This window comes from Pinus tabuliformis, chromosome 2_2, assembly GCF_031772625.1.
Source record: "Pinus tabuliformis cultivar Carrire ecotype Pingquan chromosome 2_2, CPIR1, whole genome shotgun sequence".
Lineage (NCBI taxonomy): Eukaryota > Viridiplantae > Streptophyta > Pinopsida > Pinales > Pinaceae > Pinus > Pinus tabuliformis.
In genome coordinates, this window is record NC_142300.1 from 615,591,062 (window position 1) to 615,614,739 (window position 23,678).

Sequence of the window (23,678 nt, forward strand, 5' to 3'; positions counted from 1 at the left end):
AAGTTTGAAATTTCATCACCACATTTGGCCCAAAAGTGTAACTCATCTTCATGCATTCACCTGATAGACAACAGAAAGAGAAGATCCTTCCTAAGGTTGCTTCAAACTCCAGCCAAAAATCCTCGTGGCTTAAGCAAGGCTAGTGTAAAGATGCCAAGTCTTGTCTGAAATCATTGGGGCATGGAGGAAGAGATAAATTTACAACACATTAAAAAATAATATATGTAATAATATTAAAAAATATTATTACATATAAATTTAAGGAGAAAAATGTAATTTGATATAGAATTAGAAGATAAGAGAAAATTAAGATACCATAAAGCGATGATCAACCATAATTTAGAAAATAAAAAATATATCTTTGTTTTAACAAGTTTAAAGAAGAAAATCGACATTGTTAAACTAAAATCAAACTTTAATAAGTCTATAGCGAAACGAGATATTAGACAATTCCTAAAATGTTAGAAGTCAAAACAAATTGTTATCTTTATGACACTATAAAGAGTTGAAAATTGAAATTACTTTCTTTTAAATATTTTTTGTGCACTTACAATAAATCTCAACTTTAAAATATTTGTAACAATATTAACTAGTTATGACTAAAGATTTCTTTTCTCTTGCATACTTTGTGTTTGTTTTGGCTGAGTTTTCACAAATCCAAACTTGGTGTAGAGTTCAATAGTCTATCCTCACTATATGGGTTTATGGGATGGGAGTTGCAATGCTTCTTTGAGCGACAAAGAGTTTGGATTTATTTCTCTTTGAATGATCGACACTTTTTGTTGGATTTTATTGTTAATACCTTTATATCATCCCTTTTGGAGATTCAAAGAAAGAAACTAGGGGTTTTTCATTTTCTAGATGCGTAAGTATGCAAAGATGGTTTTCTCAACTAAAGAAGTGATTCTAGTGAAAAGTCTTGGTAGGTGATGAATAGATAATCCATGAAAGGTCTACAACGTTCAGAGAAATGAAGGCATAATGGTTAGTATGCAATTGTTCTTCAAGTTTCCTTTTTTGAAAGGGAGTTACTCCATGATAGGTGATTTTAGTTGTTCAGTTGTGCATTGCATTGATTGGATTCAGGACCTCTTACATGGAAAGGTGAATTTGACAAAGAAACTATTAGGTGAACTATTATGGTTTCTATTTAGAAGTTCTCTTGGTCATTCTATTGAGAAGCAGTGTTATGGATAAGCATTTTTGGGAGGTTTATTTTCTTATATCATATGGATCATTCTGGTTCCCAATATTGGCTCTGAAAGAACATCATTCTATAGAATTTTCGTTCTTATTTTTATAATTGCCTCCACTTGTCAAAGGCACAAGTAGCTAAAAATTCATCTTTCAACTCTGAAGATTATTTATTGGGATTTTTGGTTGTAAGCTATTTTTGTCTCATATGTAGTTCCCTTGTTATTAAACCTGTTTTGGGGATCAAACAAGTTCAAGAATTTCCATCAATGAACTCTTTATGCTGCTTGAATTTTGTTGGGACAAAGTGTTGTACTAGTTTCAAAAGAAAAAACAGTTTGATCTGCCAAATTTTTATTTTTTGAAATTCTTTTTCCATAGGGTGAGCCAAATATGATTGTAATGATATGGTGCATGATTGAGATTTGCAATTTTGTACTAGAGTTGTGTTAACATTCCCAAAATTTAGGTTACCAACAATTGTTGCTCAAATGACTCGCCTGTTCTACATAATCTAACATTGTTTACCATTTCCAGCTCCTAGATATGGAAAGAACAAAAATGATGATACAGAGTTATCAACCAAGGTTTGATTTATTCCAAATCCTAAGGCTAAAAATTCTTTATTTCTTGATAATTTATGAAAATAATTTTCCGATAGTGTACCCGATTCGGGTAATTTGAAGGAGCTTACTCTCCTTTCGATCCATGGCCTATGTGATATTTCACACAACGATTATCCTTATCCTCAATATAATTGTGCTTGTGGCAATATTTCAGGTTCTATCCCTTCCAAAATAGGAAATTGTAGTAATCTCTCTTATCTAGATATTCATTCAAATACGCTCAAAGGGCCCATACCTAAAACCATTATAAGATTGAAGAAGCTTACAATTCTTTCCCTCAATACCAACCAAATCATGGGTACAATTCCTCAAGAAATAGGAAAGCTCCAATCCCTTGAATTCTTGTATTTATTCTCAAACAACTTAATTGGACATATTCCAGATAACATCTTAAAATTTCTTGATTACTTATATTTGAGTAGGAATAATATGTCTAGCAATATCCCTCTCATATTAGTGGATTGGCTTGACTAGAATCTTTGACTTTATCAAAAAACAAATTCACTGGTAACATTATGGATGCCATTGGAAATATAAAATATTTGAAGATCATAGATTTGTCTAATAATAATATGAGTGGGAGTCTTCTTAAAATTGTAAAAAAATCAAGTTTCTTTCCATTATAGATATATCAAAAATTTCATTTAGTAGAGTTTTTGGTAATATAAACTTTCGAAATTATTTACAACATTTTTCAGCTCATTCTAATAATTTTTCTAGAACTTTGCCAATGTCTTTGGTCATGTGTGAATTGCTTGATTTAAGGAAAATCAATTAAAGGGTGAGTTGTCTCAATATATTGGAAATTTTCAAAACTTAAGAGTGTTAAGTATTAGTTACAATAATTTCCATGGTGGCATTCCCCAATTTATTACCAATCTTACCAAGTTACAAGTGTTGGATTTATCCAACAACAAATTCAATTGAGGAATACCTTTTCACCTTAAGAGATTGTAGGGATTTATAATCAATGTTATATTTTCAAACATTAAAGATGAGATTAAAGTACCATTTTCCATTATCATTCAAAGAATTGAACATACTCTCACATATGTGCTTGCTACAAATACAATAATTAACTTGTCAAGCAATAATTTTACAGGAGGAATGTCGGCAAGCATAGGGAGCCTAAGTAGCTTGAAATTGTTGAATTTATCTGGAAATCAATTGAAGGGACAAATACCTGCATCATTTCGTGAGATATCTACCTTATAACAGTTGAACTTGTCAAAATATAAGTTGACTAGAGAGATTCCTCAAGAGCTCTCTAAATTGTTAATGTTGCCAGTTTTTGATGTTTCATTTAATAGCTTATGTGGCCCAATCCCAATAGGGAGACAATTTTCTACACTAAATGTAACAACATTTCAAAAGAATAAATGCTTAAGAGGGTGTCCTTAAATCCATGCAATGTAAAAGGGCCACCAATAAGAGAAGACAATGGTGGTAAGAGTAATAATGTCAAAGTGGGATGGCGAAGCCATTTGGATGAAAAAATGTCATTATTAACATTACGTATGGGATTTGGGATTGGATTTGGGGGACTGGTTGCTATGTTCATATTATGCGAAAGAGTTAGACATTGGGTGTTTGTTTTAACGCCCAATAGATCACAAGCTTTCTATGGAGAGTATCAATTCCCTACATAAAAGGAATGTAAATATGTTTTGGTTAGTATTTGAATGTTTCAGAATAAAGATTATTTGTTTTCTATGGAGAATATACATTCCCTACATAAAAATAATGTAAATATGACTTCTTTTCTATGGAGAATATATATTCCCTACATAAAAAGAATGTAAAAATGTTTTAGTTTGTATTTGAATGTTTCAAAACAAAGTGATTTTTTTTTCTTTTCTATTTGAGTATTTCAAAATAATAAATATATGATAAATAAAATAATCTATAACATTTCTAAAATATTATAAGAGAGACTATATTTTTTTAGAGAATCAATAGCTACACATAAGTGCACCAAATTCTTTTAAATACCACCATAATCCCCAATTTTCATGCAAAGACCATCATCACAAATTATCCACTTAATATATTAAAAAAAAAAAAACATAAAAAAACATGATTATCTTAAAATATATATATGGTAATAACTTTTAATATCATAATAACTATTTTATTAATTTTCAAAATAAATTTAAAAAATATATGTAATATGAAAATTAATAACTTGAAATTTATAATAATATTTCATTATTTATATAAATTTATTTATTTATTTCATTATTTAAATTGAAGTCATCATAATACAAAAACAGCTAATAACATAATGAATTCCATTCCTTAATAACTTTATATGTACATTTGTCTGATTTTCATTTCTTTGACCTTTTGGGCATTGAAGTCGATTTAGACTTCCACAACCTCTGGCTTGTCTATTCTCAAGCACGCTCACTCTCTTCTTTCCCTCATAATTTACATAAAATAATTTTATACGTGATTGAAACCAAATTAATTTCAGATCCAAGAATCTCTCTTAGATCCACATCCTGAAGATGAACGGCCGTTGTTGGTTCGAAACGTTGATAAAAAATAAACTTTATGCGATGTATCTGAAAGATAATCTAAATAATAGGCCCTTTAACTTAGGACTTTTTAGCTCCTCAATCTATCACTAGTCAAACGGTCCTTCATTCTCTCTCACTCACTCAAATATTCTCGAAATCTCTCTTAAGGAGAAGATTTCATTACAATATTCCTCACATCCATATAATTCTAATAAAATCATTGGTTTATACAAAATAAAGAATTAAATCAATCTTAGGAAACCAACTTCCTTGGTAAATTGTTTGACTCTCTCGGTTAAATGACACAATAAAAATGAATAGCTTATGCTCTTCCATCAATTTCATTTAATGGAAAATTGACAGACTATATGGCACTATTTTTTTTGCAAAAATAATCATTAGGAAAACAACATAATTCTCCACAAATTGTTTTTTACTCTGAATCAAAATTCACAACCCTTATATGAATTTTGAGAGCTTCAATGCCATAAAAAAGTAAAAGTTTGGAATTTCATGGCCACATTTGGCCCAAAAGTGTAACCCATCTTCATGCATTCACTTGATAGACAACACGGAAGAGGGGTATTCCTAAAGTTGCTTCAAAATCCAACCAAAACTCCTTGTGGCCTAAACAAGGCTCGCGTAAAGATGTCAAGTCTTGTCTGAAATCATTGGGGTATGAAGGAAGAGATAAATTACAATATTTCGATAATATTAAAAAATATTATTACATGTAAATTTAAAGAGAAAAATGTAATTTGATATAGAATTAGAGGACAAGAGAAAATTAAGATACCATGAAAAGATGATCAATCATAATTTAATAAATAAAAAATATATCTTTGCTTTAACAAATTTAACTAAAAAAATCAACATTGTTAAACTAAAATCAAATTTTAATAAAATCTATAGTGTAAAAGTCAAAACAAATTGTTATCTTTATCACACTCTAAAATATTGAAAGTGAATTTTTTTTGGATGCATTTACAATAAATCTTAACTTTAAAATATTTATAACAATATTAACTGTCGTAGATTAAAATTATGATAATTGAAAAAAAAAATTATCTTAAACTTTTCCACGAACAAAAAACTAAAAATAAAATTCTATAAACAAATTCTCCCATTTTTTTTTAATTTGTATACTTTAATATAAATACAGTCAACAACATTCCTATTAAGTAGAGGGGTAATAACCTTGAAAAAACATTAATAAGAAATAGAAATCTGCATATTAACCCTCAAATCGCCGGGTGGGAGCCGTGGTGAAATCATTGAGAAAAAGCAAGACCAATGGGCGTGGCGTGTAAGTGAAGGTAATGAGAGTAAAAACGGTATGAATGATCAAGATATTGTCACTTTACATTATATGAAAAATAAATAAAAAAACGGTAATAAAAACATAGAATTAACTGTTAAAATTTTGATTTTAATCTCTTTAGATACCTGATAATTAAAATGAATTAACATCGATTTAACACCATTAAGATAATTAAAACTATGAGTAAAAAAATAAATTATAAACTGCTCTTAAAATTATCTATATTCGTTGCCAATTTTATTTAATAAAATATTATAAACTATATAAAATAATATTTCATAATTTTAATATAGATAAAATTTATATATTTTATATATAATTTTATAAAACATTAAATAAAAAAATTTGAAATTAATTTTTTAAACCATCACTTAGTTAAAGTTTTAAAACAAAATAATATGGTTTGAGGATAAAAATGATGAAATTAATATACAAAAGAATTTTTACAACATTTCTCTAAGTTATGGACAAAATATGTATATATATATATATATATATATATATATATATATATATATCATCCTAGATGTCAAATTGGATAATTAAAATATTTTTTTATATATTTTTTAGAATTAGATGAATAATTTATGATAAAGAAACATTATAAATGTGTCATTTTATCACATTTTATTTTTAAATTAATTATTAAAAAAATTATAATAAAGAATAAGAGAAAATATAAGTATATAAAAAAAAATAGGTCTAGGAATTATTTTAGTGAAGGATCTTTCCATAAGTGATTTGGTCAATGTAGGGGAGGCTTGGAGGTTAGAGAAATTATCAAGTGCATGTTGAGATACAGAAAGGGAAAAAATGTCTAAGGTGATAAGGAACTTTGGGGGTTTCTTGGTATGGATCTAACAAAGGATCTAGGCCAATCTTTGATAGGCCATAAGAAACCCTTTCTACACCACCCTCAAGATACAACATTAAAAGAGCTTCAACAAGGAAAACAAAAAATAAATATTAAGATCTTGCGAGTAAGAAACCCCAAGGGACGGTATGAAATGATCATTCTATATATTAATATAAGGGGTCTTATAAACCTGCCCAAAATACTAGCATTAGCATAATCAATCAAACTTCACAAACTAGATGTAATATTAGTGTTGGAAACAATGGGGAAAGGTGAAAAAGTGACTAGGTGTTTGGGCTATATTCTAAAATATTACAACTTTGAGCTTCGTGTATAATAGACTTATCTAGTGGGGTGTTTATTGGGTGGAGGAAGCCCATCTCATTGATTAACTCATCTATTCTTGTCTTAGGTATATGGATCAAGTTTATGTTTAAATAATTGGGTTAGATCAACTGTTATGGCCCAAATGATGAGAGGCAATATTTTGATGAAGTTTTCCTTTCCTTGAATTGTTTAGAAATGGATAGATTGATTATAGAAGGTGATACAAACATTGCCTTGAGTTGATCAGGTAGTGTTACTAGATAAGATAAACTAGGAAATTACTTCCAACACATAATTGAAGGGTGAATCCTAGTGGATTATGCTCCAATCAAGATTAAGCATATTTAGAGGAATAATAGGCTCGATGGTGAAGAAAAATATAAGATATTACACAAGTGCTTTTTGTCAAATAATACTCTAGTTGAACTTCACATGATTCAGTCTTAGGTTAAAACAAGGGGTTGCCCATATCACTCTCCCATTCTTCTTCAAATGAAGAATAAGCAGAAGAAGCTAGTAAGTCCATTTAAATTTAAGCTCAAGTTGTTTGGAGCAAGGGTTTATAGACTTGGTCAAAAAATAATGGCAAGGTTTTTACGTAAACTCTAGAGAGTCTTCTAATCATTAATTTGAAGCCTCCTTGAAGAAGGTTTCAAAAGTGGTCATAATTGGGTTGGGCAACAAAAAGACTTAGGAATTTAAATAAGAAATTTAATGATAATGAAAGAGAGGTATATGAGATATTTGAAAATAATGAATAAATTGTATTTATTGATGAAACAGATAATGAGTTAAAGTACTAGAGGAGAAATACAATAAGTTACCAAAATTGAGAGAATCAAAATGGAGGATGAGGAGTTGCAGCTATATGGCCAGAAAAATGAGTCAAAGTTACAAAACATTTCCATCAATATGCTAATTATAAAAAAAAAAAAGATTACTATATGGGAAATGAAGAATGATAGAGGTAATTTTATTGCCATATGGGGAAATGAATAATGATAGAGGTAATTATATTAGGATTTTTTTTTAGTGATAGTAAAAGAGTTTGATTTCCAATCATTGTATAAACTGATAGATAGGGATAATATAATGGAAATTTTAATGTTATTCATGTATTTCCCTAGTTTTATCATTAATAAGACAAACCAATAATGATCGAGAATTTATCGAAGGGGAAACTATCAATTGTATTGGCTTCTTTTAAGAATGATAAAATTGTGTGGTTGAACATGTGAGTAGTTGAAATTTCATTTGGTTCTACAAGCTTGTAGAGGAGGAGTTCTTAAGGGTGGCAGAAGACATTCAAAGAAATAAAAATGCTTTAGAAGTCTTAAATTCTGCGTTCTTACCTTTAATTCCTAAGAAAGAGAAGCCAAAGTGAATTGATGACTTCAGGACCATTTCTTTATGCAATTGTGTATATAAGATTATTGCTAAGACCTTAGTAATTAAACTTAAAAATAAAAATAAAAAAATCATTCTTTTGTTTGTTAGGTAATGTGAGTCCTAAGAGGACCAGCATGCCTAACCTGTGGCTTGCGTAATCGCAACCCAGGGGCATCTAAGCCATCAAAATCACCCGAGGATTACACTCGAATTGGGCCACACCAACCCTTAACATTTCTTGAGTTTTTCCCATGGGATTTCAAACCATTGGCCTTTTCACCATGGAGTGCCTTAACAAAACAGCCTGTCACTATCTATTCTATGCCTCATCGATTAAAAAAAAAAATCAACTATTATCTCACATAAGCAATTTAATTTTCAAGTAGGAAGGCATATTCATAAAGCAATATTGGTATTTTAGAAATGTATTCATACTATAAAAAATAAAAGGTCAAAAACCATGGTTTTATAATTGGATTTATCAAAGATGTATGGTAGACCAAGTTGGTTATACCTAAGATTAATGCTATTGTAAATTGATTTCAATTTACTAATGATTAAATGGATAATAAGGTGTATTAGTATAGTGTCATTTGTAATCCTTATTAATGGATAAACCTCAACATTCATTAAGCGTAATAAAGGGTTAAGATAAGAGTGTTATTTCTCTCCTCTATTGTTCTAATTAGTGGCTAAATATTTGAGTAGAGGGCCTATTAGAAGCTAGAGGAAATGAGTGAATTGTTTTTATCGTGATTTAAAGAACAAATTTTCTAACTCATTTGTTATTTGTTGATGATAATTTATCATATAGTAATGGTTCTACAAGGCAAGTGAAGAAGCTTAAGGATGAAAAATAAATATTTACAAGTAAGCTCTTTATTAAAATAGACCATAAAGAAGAGAGTAACTTGTTGGGGTTCTTTGCTTATAATCATATTGGTTTTCAAGAGGGGTTCAAATATCATCTAAACTAAATGTATATGGAAGAAAGCATTGAGGTTAGTTATTGGATATAGTTGAGAGAAGAATACACCATTGTTATTGTAATTATCTTTGTAGAGTGGGAAACTTATAAAAAGAAAACATTTATTCTCATATAAGAAAAAGAAGGTATAATGATGGATTCCATCATCATTGAATCACAAAATACACATTACAACAATCTATGATGTAATGTTCCCAAATACATATTTTAGAAACCATAGTCCATTTACTGTTATCATACTCTCGAACCATAGTACATTTAGTCTTATCATTCTCTACCTTGTTCTTGACATCATTAAAGGGATTACTTCACAATCTCAATCTTTATGGATAGAGAATTCTTTCTATATATATATATATATATATATATATATATATATATATATATATATATATATATATATATATATATATATATATATATATATATATATATTTATCTTATTCAAAAAGGAATTGATAATTGGGTGGGTCTCGAACTTGCTTGACACGGGATCAATTCCAACAATTACCACTATAACCCCTAGGTGCCTACATATGCCTTTTCCATAGGAATAGGTGAATCAGGGGAATTTTAACCTAAAACCTTCTTACAAATAACACTTCATTTTCATAGCCATCACCAATTAAGTTGCCCCTTAGGCTCATTATTTATTCAATAAATAAAAATTACACTTTTTATATTAAATACTTATTTATTATTATTATATAAAATTGGAAAATAAAATTCAATTCGGGTTATCTCGAGTGGTTGAGAAGAATGTTTGTTATCTTTCCCACCCAAGTTCAAATCCTTGCTAGTGACATGATGAACTATCATGCCTTGACGAAATTTTAAATGAGTAAATACTTCTAGGCTAGCCTAATACTAACAACCTGACTCTAGCCATGATTCTAGCCCTCAAAATTAGAGAGATGTTGATTTCTTTGAAAAAGATATTAAAATTGAAAAATAAAAATCATAAATTTAAAATTATTTTTAACATAAAACTAAAGTTTATTATAAAAGTATGTTATTATAATAACATCAGTTTATAAATCACATACTCATGAGAAAACAAATGGGTCATATATTAAATTATAGACCTTCCTAGGTTAATATCTTCAAAATTTTGGTTAGTATCCTCATAAGATAGTCATTCCTAAGTTGTCGAGATTCAAGTTAATATATATGTGTGTGTGTGTGTGTGTGTGTGTGTGTGTGTGTGTGTGTGTGTGTGTGGATGTTACTATTAAAATTTAATGAGAAAAGTAATTATTATGGAGCATTTTGTCTATTAATTAGAAGTGAAAATTAATCATTTAATTGTATTTTTATTAATACAACATTTTCTAAAATATCCTTATACTATAAGTAAAACATAACTTATATATAACATTATTCTATGCGTTTATATTATATCTTTTACATAATTATGTCGATAGGCATTCCTCTTCAGGGTTGGCTTGGGCAGATTCAACCAATCACAAAGGCTTATTTTCGTCATCCTCCTTCAAATAAAAAAATGACACGTGGGCCCAATCAAGTAATTTTTGTTTGTTTATCACCACGTTCACTTTGTTGTTCGCGGAGGCTTTGAAGGCTATACACCCTTGCCCTAATTCCTAGAACCTTAGCTCCTCCTCCACTAACCATTGGCATTCAAATGGCGGTAGGGTTTGGATTTTTGTGAATCTTTTTCACTCTACGAATTGGGTTTCTGTTTTATTTCTATTTTCCATAGTTTCAAAGAAACAATATATACATTTTTAGCAAGTAAACTTCGGGAAACCATCAATGAGTGCATGGCAAGGGGGTTTAAACTTTGAAGCTTAGGAAGCATCTGTTAGAAAGAAGAGGTCAATTTTGTTGTGCATTTTTCTTTTTCTGGCTACCCTCAATGACGACCTTCAAAACTACTTAGTGCTCAATTGTTGAAAAATTTGTACCTGCATACCCTAATTTTGCATGTTGAAGTTTTATATATGAGGGAAATTTAGGAGAAATATCAATCATAAAGGGCTGAGTTGTTGTTAGTTTAATATGCTAAAAGACTTTTACTGGGAGTTTTCTGGGGAAATTCATACACTATTTTTTATTGAAGATTGTTTTTCTCTTGCATATTTTGCGCTACTTTTGGTTGAGTTTTCAAAAATCCCAACTTGGTGTAGAGTTCAATAGTCTACCCTCGTTATATGGGTTTATGAGATGAGAGCTATGATGTTGCTTTGAGCAACAAAGATTTTGGATTTATTTCTCTTTGAAGGATAGACACTCTTTGCTAGATTTTATTTGTTAATACCTTTAGATCATTTCTTTTGGGGATTCAAAGAAAGAAACTAGGGATTTTAATTTTCTAGATGAGTAAGTATGGAGAGACGGTTTTCTGAACCGAAGAAGTGATTCTAGTGAGAAATCTTGGTAGGTGACCTCTGACATGGAAATGTGAATCCGAGAAAGAAATTATCATGTGAACTATTGTGGTTTCTATTTAGAAGTTCACTTGGGCATTCTATTGAGAAGCAATGTTATGGTTGAGAACTTTTGGGAAGATTATTTTCTTATCTGATATGGATCATTCCAATTCTTGATATTGGCTCCAGAATAAAAACATTCTATATAATTGTTATGTAGTGTTCTTATCGAGAGTGTACGAAAATAAACCATTTTAGATTGTGGATGGAAAACAACCTTAACAGTAAAAATGGTTGTAAAACAATGTGGATGTGCAGCAAATGATAGAAACAAAACCTACCAAAGTCCTTATCTATGCAACAGAAATAGTTAAACAACAAAATGGAATAAGAAAATAAGCACAAATAACTCCAACAATCCAATGGAAACCAGATATAAAGAATAGATTCTATTATATGACACCTGTGAAGGGAACAAATAATATTACCAGTCCCCCAGTGTGGGATAGGTTCTTGGCTATCCTCGATGTCTTTAGCTTTGTATAGTCTCTCTCCTTTGTAATGTGTAAACCCAGCGAACAAAATGTTTGAGCTCAATGGGAACTCAAATGAAAAAGGAAAATGGTGAGCAACAATGATTATAATCAAAGTTACAATAGTGAGTGCAACAATGAAAATGATCCAAAGTGAAGTTTGGATGTAAAACCCTCCAATTTATAACAAAATATTGGGTTATTCTCGAATAATGGAAAATAATATAATATTATTAACCAAAATCTAAAATTAACCATTTGGAATATTTTATTATATTTGGTTGGAGGGAAAAAGTATTTAAATTGGTTAAATACTTTTATTTATAAATAATAAATAAATAAATGATTTATTTGTCATCTCAAGGAATGTGGTTAAGGAATAATAAACAAATAATGCTTTGTTTAAGTATTCCTAGAGGATTTAGTCAAACTTGACAAGGAATAATAACTAAATAATGATTAATTAAATATTCCTAGAGAAAAATAAGAAAAACAATGATTTATCTAATTATTTCTCATGATTGGATCAAATATGCCAAGAAATATTAGTTAAACCATGGTTTAATTAATTATTCCTAGAAGATAATTAAATAAATAATGATTTATTTAATTATTCCTCATGGGTTTATTAAGAAATAACTAAACAAATGTGGTTTATTAAGTAACTTCTTATAGTGAAAGGAATTTTACTATGGTAAAATTGGCCCTACATGGTGTACTTTGATCCATCTAGTAAGTTATGGCTAGATGATCAATTTTTGGTGATAACAGATTGCCCCTCAATGTATGAGTGTTAGGAGCAAAACGTATGACTGAAGTACATTGTAAGGACATAATCACTACACACCGAAGGGGAGCGAGAGAGAGAGAGTGAGAGAGAGAGAGAGACCAATGGAGCTAAATCCAAAGAGGATAATGACTGAGGGGGTGAGAGAAACTAATTGATATAGGTCTCCTTTTATGATGTGGTACCTAATATCAAACGAGGTAGGGGAGGCATACCCATACCCGCCGAGATAACTGAGTACAAATAATAAGGGTGCATCCAGAAAAATGAAATTGAGCACTAAAGTACATGTTGAATGGTACATGGCATACTGGCATAAATGATCCATAAAGTAATACAATATATCTCATATACATAATGCGCCTGGAAAATAATGAGTCAAGACTAAATACAATAACATCTAAGTACGTGAGACATAATGACCCTTCCCTAAAAAAGTAGGTGGGAGGGAGGGTATAACAACCAAAGAAGCCCTGTTGAATAGGAAAGGGCTTTGCAAAACTGAATGGATCGCAAGCGGTAGGAATTGAACCCATCAAATCTGTGGAACTGCGTATGAGGTTGTAGCATAATATGAAGTCATCTGGGCATGTTGGGGGCTATGTGAAGGGCCACCCCCTCATGAGGTCTGGAACATCTCACACACACCCGAGAATCATTGGTACAATCTGTTGCATCACTGGACCATCAAGTGTATGAATCGCGAGCATGAAACAATCAAGTCAAAGGGAAATGATGGTGCCCTTTTTTTGATCCAAGGCACCGAACAAGAGTGGAAGTTGGAACCAAGATACACCACCCTCTAGGTCATTCTTCTAGAATAGATGTGTTGATGTCAACATAATAGGGCCCGTCATAAGTGAGTCAATGAGGATCCTCAACTAAGACACGAGGGAAAAAAATAATGTGACTGATGGGATGACACCAGGAAAAATGGGGAAAATGGGATTGAGTGACAAACATACTACTTCCATTTTCAGAGCATAAAGTGCATGGTTGACCTGGCAATGACTGACTCAAATCCGGAGGGGATGATGGACAGCATGACTAAAGGCCAAAATGGGAAACAAGAGATGAATGGTATGAAAATATGGATGGAAGACTATGACATGATACAATGGGACACAAAACGGTCTCCATGGATGCAAAGGTGACTCATCACGGATGTTTTGAACAAGGGTGACTCGATGATTCTGCCACACAGAATAGGCATAGTGGGGACCATCAAAACATGATAAAATGATGGTTTCTCATGACAAAAATCGACAACTGAGATTTCAAGTGTCAAGGGAAGGTGTTCCCCAAAGTATAAGCGCCGCATACGAAGAAATTTTATTCTGAGAGGTGACAAAGTGACCCTTTGTGGAAAAATGGCTTTCGGGTGAAGTGTCAGATCATAAAAAATGAAGAGATACTCATTATAGTGATCGATGAGAAATTTACAATGACATTGACGATTCGTCAAACTGAGCTACAGTTGGTTGCAATGGGCAACATAAAAACTAGGGGTTTTCCTATAAAAGGGCGTTTTCGTTCCAATTTAATTCATTTTCACATTGAGCTTTGGTGAATTTGGAGAGTAGGAAAAGGACCTAAATCTTGCGGAGATCGTTGTAGAAAAAACAAACATTTGAATTAGGATCTGTGGCTTTTAGGCAAGTGACCTTACTTGTCTAAAATGGCCTTAATGCTTCTTGGAACTATTGTTCCTAGTGAAGAATTAACGAAAGAGGAAAATGAGAATGAACTACTACAAGAGGCATGGAATCATCCTCACCCACTAATTCAAACATGGGGACTATGTGGTAAAGGTGGTACGACATAGACTAGAATATTTGAAGATATGGTATCAAACGTCTACGATATGCGATGTGAATATGGCTCATCGGAGAGGCCGGTAGGAAAAACTATCTAATGAATGGGAGGATAATCAACCATACCTAGATCCGATGGGATCTAGGCCGAGACTTATGTTAATCAATTGAGAAGACAGTCAGGGGAAAACCATCATGCCCCCAAGCATAGGATACTGCCCGTAAGCATATGTGATGGAGGGGACTGATCTGGTATGCAAAGGTGGGAATGATGCCCCCTAGTAGGAGTAGTTCGTGGAGTGCCATTGTGTTCTGAGTGCTCAAAAAAGGGATTCAAGCATCTCAGCCCAACATGGGACAAGATCCTCCAAAGGATGATAAGGAGATGTAGGGTCCTATGTTCCGCCCAGTATTCTATGGGTGTACCGGATGTATTTAGAGTGGTGGACTTCAAACACATTTATTTTTATATGTCGATACATAATGTGGTTATTCATCTTTTATATGATGATTGTGGTTCGCCATTTGTTTTGGTTATGGTTGTCTTTTGTGGTATACATGTGATAAATTCCAATATAGAATATCATTTGCAATGGTATCTACATAGCTATTTTTTGCTCTAGGAACATGATTTAATGTAATGGAATCAAATTCACGTACCAAAATCTTAACTCATAGATATTTTCTAAAAAGGACTTGGTTATGCACATGATACACACCATTCAATTGCATGACAAGCAACAAGGAATCTAAATGAACATGAAGATGAAGGATGTGATGAGCAAGGGCATCGACTAACAAACCTATCACTGCATCATATTCAACCTAGTTATTGGTGGCAGATCCAATGCACATGCCGTTAGAATGGACTAACGTATGCAAGGGGGTGAAAATGGCCCATGCTGCTGAGGCTAGATTCCTAGAGAAGCAACTCACACTGTCGGCATAATCGATATACAGTGTGGATGATGGATCCATATGAAAGGTGCAAAAGACAACAAATGAGATGATGCAACCTACCTAAATGCATGACATAAATAAATACACACAAATCAATGGGATATGCTATGGGTAAAATTTCTTGAGGTAGAGTGCATTGTGAGGATTAGAAAGAAGTTGGTCTTCGGAATACTCTACAAGATAAGCCCCCTTACCCATGTCCTTACGAATGATGTAAGGTCCTAACCATAATGATGAGTGAGACAACAACGAAGGATACAATCAACACCGCGATGATAAAGGTCATTGTCAATGAGAAGATAGCGAGGGGCCTAGTATCAAACGCGTCATTGATCATCACGAGTAAGATAGGGGGAAACTTCTGGGTTCAAAAATATGGAAGGAATTACACATGATGGTGCATATCATCCCATGGGTAATCAGGGTTATTCATGATGTCCTCATCAAAATGAAAGATGGGTAGACGGGAGGAATATTGACTACATGGTGCGGTGGCAGTACCTGGTGCATCATCCTGAGAAAGAAGGTTCACATATGCATCATCTGATATGGTAGACAATGAGCTAGTAGATGGAATATCTACCGATGTTGAGACCCGGGTTTCCGACGAGGAAGGTTCGACATAAGTGTGCATGGGAACCTTAGATAGGTTTTCATATGAGGATCTCAAGGATGACGACAAGTAAAGGATATGGACTGTGGAGTCTATCATCTCGACAATGGGGGGAGGGATCACGATGGTGGGACTAGAGCCCCTCTGTTCTGGTGTAGTAGTGGTACCAGAATCCACAGGTAGCGGAGTAGATGATCCACTACGAGTGGCCTCAAAGTCATGAAGCACATTAAGGCAATCACAAAATTCGTCGAGACGAGGTCAACAACGGGAATAGTGGTCGTAATGATTGCACAAAGGACACAGGTGATTTGTACGCAATGATTTAAGTTTCTTGGCTGAATTAGGTAAGGTAAATTGGACCTCGAATATCTTAGATTCTGGAAACGTATCATTGACCAAGGGTTTGAGATGGGGAAGTTTGGGACAATTATTGGTGGCATGCCCAACCACATTACACAAAGAACACAGAGGTGTCGGCTTTGGAGGCTTGGGAGATGGAGGTGCTTAGGGAGCCTTATCCTTAGGTTTCTTCTTCTTGGCTTTGCCCCCCTGTCCAGATGCTTTTGCAACATGAGTGGGTTCCTATTGAGGTTGCAGTGGAACTGGAGCAGTAGCAAGGGTCGTAGGGATTGTTTGAACTGGGTCAAAGAATGATATGGTCTGAGATGACCAGGCAGGGTGCTTGCTGGAGGTTCAGTGTACCAGACTGGGATCCCAAAATTCATATTAGGGAGACTCAATGAAGCCATGATAAGGAAAGAAAATATTCTAGGAGGAGGAAACAAGAAAGGTATATGTCATGTAGGGTAATGTCCCGGCGGAACGGTTCTAGGATGGTTAAGGCGTGGAGGAAGAGTTCTTGGTGGGAACAAAAGAGAGACACCCACAAAAGGAGGAGGTCTTGGACGGGTGGATCCAGATGGCTCGACTGAAGTCGCAACAACAGGATGTTGTGGAGTTGACAGTTAACCACAGGTACCAGACTACTTTTGAGTAGCTCATGATGCTTGTAACATGCAAACACTCGATGAGCCAGGCTCAAATATGGGATGGGGAGGACCAGGGTAAAGCACCCAACAAGGTGGAACCTTTGTAGACTCAGGCTGAAATACTGCTGAGAGGGGTGGCATTGGAGGTACTGACTCCATCAGAATTCATCATGAGAATCTAGTAGTCACCAGGACCAGAAAGTTGGGCAGGGTAGGTTGCTTGACCTTGTTGAGGTTGAGCAGCATCAAATCCTTGTTGAGGGAAAGGATTCATAAGCACGGGCAGTTGAGATGGTGCAGGATTCTTCCATTCTTATTTTTATAATTGCCTCCACTTGCCAAAGGAAAAGGTAGCTAAAAGGTTATCTTTCAACTTTGAAGATTATTTATTGGGATTTTTGGTTGTAAGCTATTTTTACCTCATATGCAGTTCCCTTATTATTCAACCTATTTTGTGGATCAAACAAGTTCAAGCACTTCCATCAGTGAACTATTTGTGTTGCATGAGTTTTGTTGGGACAAAGTGTTGTAGTAGTTTAAGAAGAAAGAATAGTTTGATATGCACATTTTTATTTTTTTCAATTCTTGTTACATAGGGTGACCCAGAGATTATTACAATGATATGGTGCATGGTTGGCACCAAAGTTTTAGTTATGTACTAGAGTTGTGTCAAAATTCCCAAAATTTAGGTTAGCAATGATTGTTGCTGAAAGGATTCACCTGTTCTGTACAATCTAACGTTGTTAACCATTCCCATATCCTAGATACAAAAAGAAAAAAAATGATGATACAAAGTTATCAAACACGGTTTGATTTATTCCAAAGCCCAAGGCTGAAAATTGTTTATTTTCTTGATAATTTATGAAAACATGTTCTTTCTTCTTGATCATCACAACATTGGCCCACATATATGCATATTTTTGTTTCTTTTTTCTTGTATAGTTAGGATTACATGCACAATTGTGACTATTTTCCATATAGTGTGAAGGCCCATACAATGATCTATTTTTCTCTCATTTCTTGGTAGACTTTATAATTTGAGATTTTATTTGTTTTGTTGAGCCAATCTCATACGATTTTACAACATTCCTAAAATTTATTATATCCTTTCTCTTGTATGCTTAGAATTAGTGTACTACACTTTTTATTGTTTTGATGTCTTAGCAGTAGTCATTGGCCTTTGTATTTTAATGATTTTATTGTTACTGCCATAGTAATCATGTGTTTAATGGCATTCAATTTTTGTTATAGGATATTATAAAAATCATATATTTGATATCTCAAGGTGAATATTATAGGATCTTTCTGTGTTTGTTTTCAAACTTATTTGCAAGGTCTTTAGTGTTTTCATCATGTTATTGATTGGATAAACACAACTAAGATCAGTTTCTATGTTGCAACCTATTCACTAGAGTAGCTAAGGAAAAACTTAAGATTTCCCAATACATGAGATATATTAAAGCTAGAACACAGGAAACCAAACATTTCAAAAATTTTGAAAACTGAAATTTGATTAATCTATTTTTTTTTTTTATTTGTAGATTTGATGGAGGCTAAAAATCGTTAGGGTGGATCACGTAAACTTAACTCAGTCAAGTTACCCATGGTTTTTGGATCCATATTTATGGGCACCCATGGTTTTTCCCACAAAATTCATCTCCATATGCAGCCTATTTAAAGGATGATCAAAATCATGTTAAATGGATTCAGTGGCCACTGGAAACACGACAATGGCGTCTTTGGACACCCCCCATCTCTCTCGGTGCTTTGTTATTCTAGCATCTGATATTAGAGCTAGAGTGGTAAATATGAGAACCTGATGAATATTAGAGCCAAAGGTAATGAAAACATCCTGAGATTAGTAATGTGATGGTATGTCGAGTTGTTTGTGGAAAAAGTAGATCTGGTGCAATGGTGATTTGACATAATTCATGGTGTTGTAGTGGTACGATGAGAATATTTTGCAAAGATGTGATGAGGAGGTTTGGTTGTGAGATGACGATGAGAAAAATGAAGGCACAAAGGTGGAGGAAAATGAAAAAAAGTTGAGTTGCTCCAAGAAAAAGTAGAAGTGAGAACGATCGTTACTCTTTTCAAATAGGCATATGATGAAGCAAGAAAAAGGTTGAAGAGGAATGGGTTTTTTCCCATGTTGAAATTAAAGTTTCCAGATTAGTTGTGGTTAGATTTGCCATCAAAGAGGAAAATGATGGCGTGAGAGGCAACACAAATTTTAGAAAAATAAAACACCTCTCACCAGACAAGTTTGAAATAGTTGGCCATTGCAACAAAATTATCATATGAAGAAAGGTTCAGGAACACAACTCTATTGGACTAGAAAGAAGTGCATTGGAATACTAAGTGCGTTGATTGTGTGATGAGAACTTATTTTGTTGTGGTTGTGATGTAGTAGCATCCCACTTCTGAGTCAAAATGTAGTTTGACTAGACCTAGGGGTTTTCATTTACCAAGGGATTTGGTTCCCTAATTGATTGTAATTATTTGATTATTTGTATTTTCCTATGTTTGTAAGGAAAATTATATAAATTATGAATATTGTAGCTGGATCTACTCTTAGAAGAGAGATATCAAGAAAAATTGAAGTGATTTGGAGATATTGTAGGTAGTCAGATTTCTAGAAATATTTATGGATCTATAGAATCTAGAATAGGGGACTTTTGAGTAATTAGTGGATCTAGATAACAATTGAGTAAATAGAGAATCGAAACCTAAATCCGTATCAGATTCCTATTTGTATAAAAACATATAATCAAAGTAGAATGATATGATGAAGAATAGAGGTGTGTAGTGTGGGTAAGAGGAGAGTTTCGAGAGGATTTGAGGGTCGAATAAGGCCTTAAGGCTGAGTAGGGATTTTATTGTAAATCATGCCACGAGGGTCATTGCAAATTGCATGAATAGAGGAAATTATTGGTTTCGATAATTTTGTAATGTGTCCTATTAAACCATGTTTATGATGCTGAGTTGAATGTGATACGAGTGTGTTTTAGGCCTAGGTTAAACTCATGAATGATTAGTGTAGTGGAAGAATAACCTTAAGAAGCATAAAGAAGACTTGATTAGTCTTGTATCAGAGTCGCAACAGAAGCATAAGAACTCAATATTCATGATGAATATCAAGAGATTATCATTACATGGAGAATTGCAGCTAGGATAGAGTGAGTTGGAAGAATAATCTAAGGAGAGATAGGCGTTGATCATTGACCAATGAAGGATCAATGATCCATTAACCAGAGGACATAAGATTCTTTTTAGAGTACCGAACATAGAGTATAATCATAAGGGAAGCTTGAAGACAAAGGATTGAGATTAGAACAGAAGGGTGAGTGGAGAGTATAAAGAGAAAAACTAAGCCGAGTTTGAACTAGAGGAGCCAGAAGCCACATAAAAAAGCCAGAGGAGTAGAGCATAGAGGAGTGGTGTAATACTTAGTTTTTTTAGAGTCACGACATAAGTCTGTCACTTGACAACTCCAAGAGACATAACCTGAGAAGGATTCATCATTTAATAGCACCAGGTTGGAAGTCCGGAAGCCTGAGTGGAATTTTAATTTACAAGTGGGCATACATAAATTTGGGTGTCGGGCTCTGGGATCTAACAATTAGAATAGAGTTGGAAAAAAATGGATGGGAAATTGTTTGTTGACTAGATTTGTTAAAGATGGGAGACATTTGAATTGCGAGCAGGAATTTACAAGAGTCAAGAGCTAGGTGGAATCTGCCATGAGACAAATGACGGTTAACAACAATTATTTCCATTACCCGAAATAGAGATAGCCCAAAATTTTTTCTATTAGAATTTATTTATAAGCTAGGACTAGGAATAAATGGGGCCGATAGGTGGAGTATATGTGGCACAGTTTAAGACATGGAATAGTGGGGCATACTTGGAAGGTTGAATCCCAAAACTTTTATTAATTTCCAAAATTAAAAGGGAATGGGAAAGAATGAATGGGCTAAATGGCAAGGCCAAGGTGAAGGTTAATAACTATCAAAGGCATATGGAGCAAGTGTCCTAGCCAGGGTGATAATTAAATTTGTAAGTGGGTATCGAAAAGGTCAGACTTTGACTTATGTGTTAGGTGGGTTAGCCTGAAGGTTTAAAGTTGGCTGTAGTTCTTATTGTGAATTAGTTTGGACATGGTGGTTATGTTATGGGTTGGGATATTAATTTATATGCATATCTTGGCTTTGGTGGCTATGTTTAAAAATGATACTTAAATATGGTGGTTTTCTACCCCCCTTGTAGATCCTTCCACTATGTTATACAATCTTTTAAAAGGGATTTATCCACTTAAAATTGGAGTCGAAGGAAGAAGGATTTGGAATAGATCCGGGCACTGTGGGTTTAATCGAACTAGATATTTGGCAAGTCTATAATTTGGGCTTGCATCATTTGGAATCAAAGCAGGAGTGCTCTTAAAACCTTAGAATAGATAATTTGAAGGGAGAAAGCAATGGAGATAGCAGTAAAAATACTATTTCGATAGTGGGATGAGATATGATAGCAGAATCAATTAAAGGAGCTGAAGGAGGTAAAATTTGTTTATGTTTTGCACTTTATTTTTCATTTGAAGATTGATACCCATAGGCAAAGCATTGGATATTTTGGAAGGATAGTGAGCAAAATGGTGTAAGGAAAGAGAACAATGAGCAACAACAAATTCTAATAAGAGGACTAGAGCTAATTAGAGAAACAAAAAAAAATGGTTGAAAAGAGGCGATGTGCTCTTGAGGAGGATTATTTTGAAGAAATAAAGTAGAAGTTCTTTTGACCTAAAGGAAAGATTGTAAAATCTTATATGATGTTTTTATAATTAAATTTAGTTGTGAAGAATTATATATGCATATAATGGAGGGAAGAAGAGTGGTAGAAACTATGACAATTGAAACTGTGACAGAGAAAGGAGAGCATGCATAGCTCTCAAAATAGATTCTAACAAGAGCCAACAACAAAATGAAATTGTTGAAGGACAATAAAGGAGAGTGGAGAAGTGAGCAAATGAAGATGCAACAACCTAACAGCTTTGAAAGATGAGGAAAAGATGTGCTCAAGGAAAGAAGGAGAAGAGGTTGTAGTGTAGAGGACTAGAAAAAGACAACTTTCAACAAGCAGAAATTGGGTAGAAGTTGACATGGGCAGTTCCATAGTGATTGTGGGTAGAACTTCCAGACAAAGATAGAAAGAGAAGAAGAGGACACCTAGAGGAGAACTTGGTATTGTGACAAGTGGCAGACTTTTTATAGTTTGAGAAGGCTTGTTGCATCTCACGAGTGGACAAATATTGTTCACTAAAGAAAGAAGGAATGACTACTGATGGTAATTTGAAGGATTTTGAGAGGAGAAGTCACAATTGAATAAAGAAAAATTCCAAATCAACTTGCACAAAAGGAGAATGAGTAAAGAGGAATTTGAGAGAGAAATGATTGAGTTGAAAGCTGAATTCAATCATTTGAAGTAGGTTCTACAGGAAAGTCAAGAGGACCAGGGGTATGGTTGGACAATGAAAAGGAAGGTGAAATGGCATCAATTATAGAGGAAGTAGAGATAGAATATGTATGACTAGTTGAAGGAAGAACTCATAGTAGTTGAGTATGAGCTTATTGTTTTTAAAAAAAAATATTCCTTGATGAGAAAGAAGCAAGGAATGTTGAGGAGGAATTCATAGATAGTCTGATGGATTGTGAAATTAGTTCATATCAGCATGAAGAAGAAGAAATAAGGCATTGAAAGAAAAACCTTACGTATTTGAATCATACATTTTATATATGTATGCAAGATTGGTAAGTGATGATCAACTTTTAATTGATGTGTTTATGCAGGTTGATGAAGAAACACAACTTTTAGAAGAGATGGTTGAGATAGAGAAATATTGTGTGCGTGTGTTTGTTCACTATGTAAATGGTGAATTTGACAGGGAAGATACTATGATTAAGGAAATTTTTGTTATAAAGGAGGATGAAACAACATGATCTAAAGGAGATTATGCAAATATGGGAGATGAGGAATTACTAAATGAAGACATGCTCGAAGAGATTTCAATATTAATTGAAAGTCTCGTGCTAGAAAAAGAAAGCATAGACAACGATATGGTTTTTTTGGAATAGTGGCAGATAGAAAAACCAAGTGAGGGATTTTGCACAGAGGACATAGGTACAATTCAAGAAGATTTTGTTAAATTGTATGAATAATTAAATTTCTTGGAAGAGAGAAAAGAGAGCCAAAGGTTGTATATTCGTCTTGTGAAGAAAGAGTTGGAGGAATTGGTATTAAAAAAAAGGAGGAGAGAACTACAAAGCATGACCAATGGATTGACAAGAGATTTATAACTCTTATGTCAGA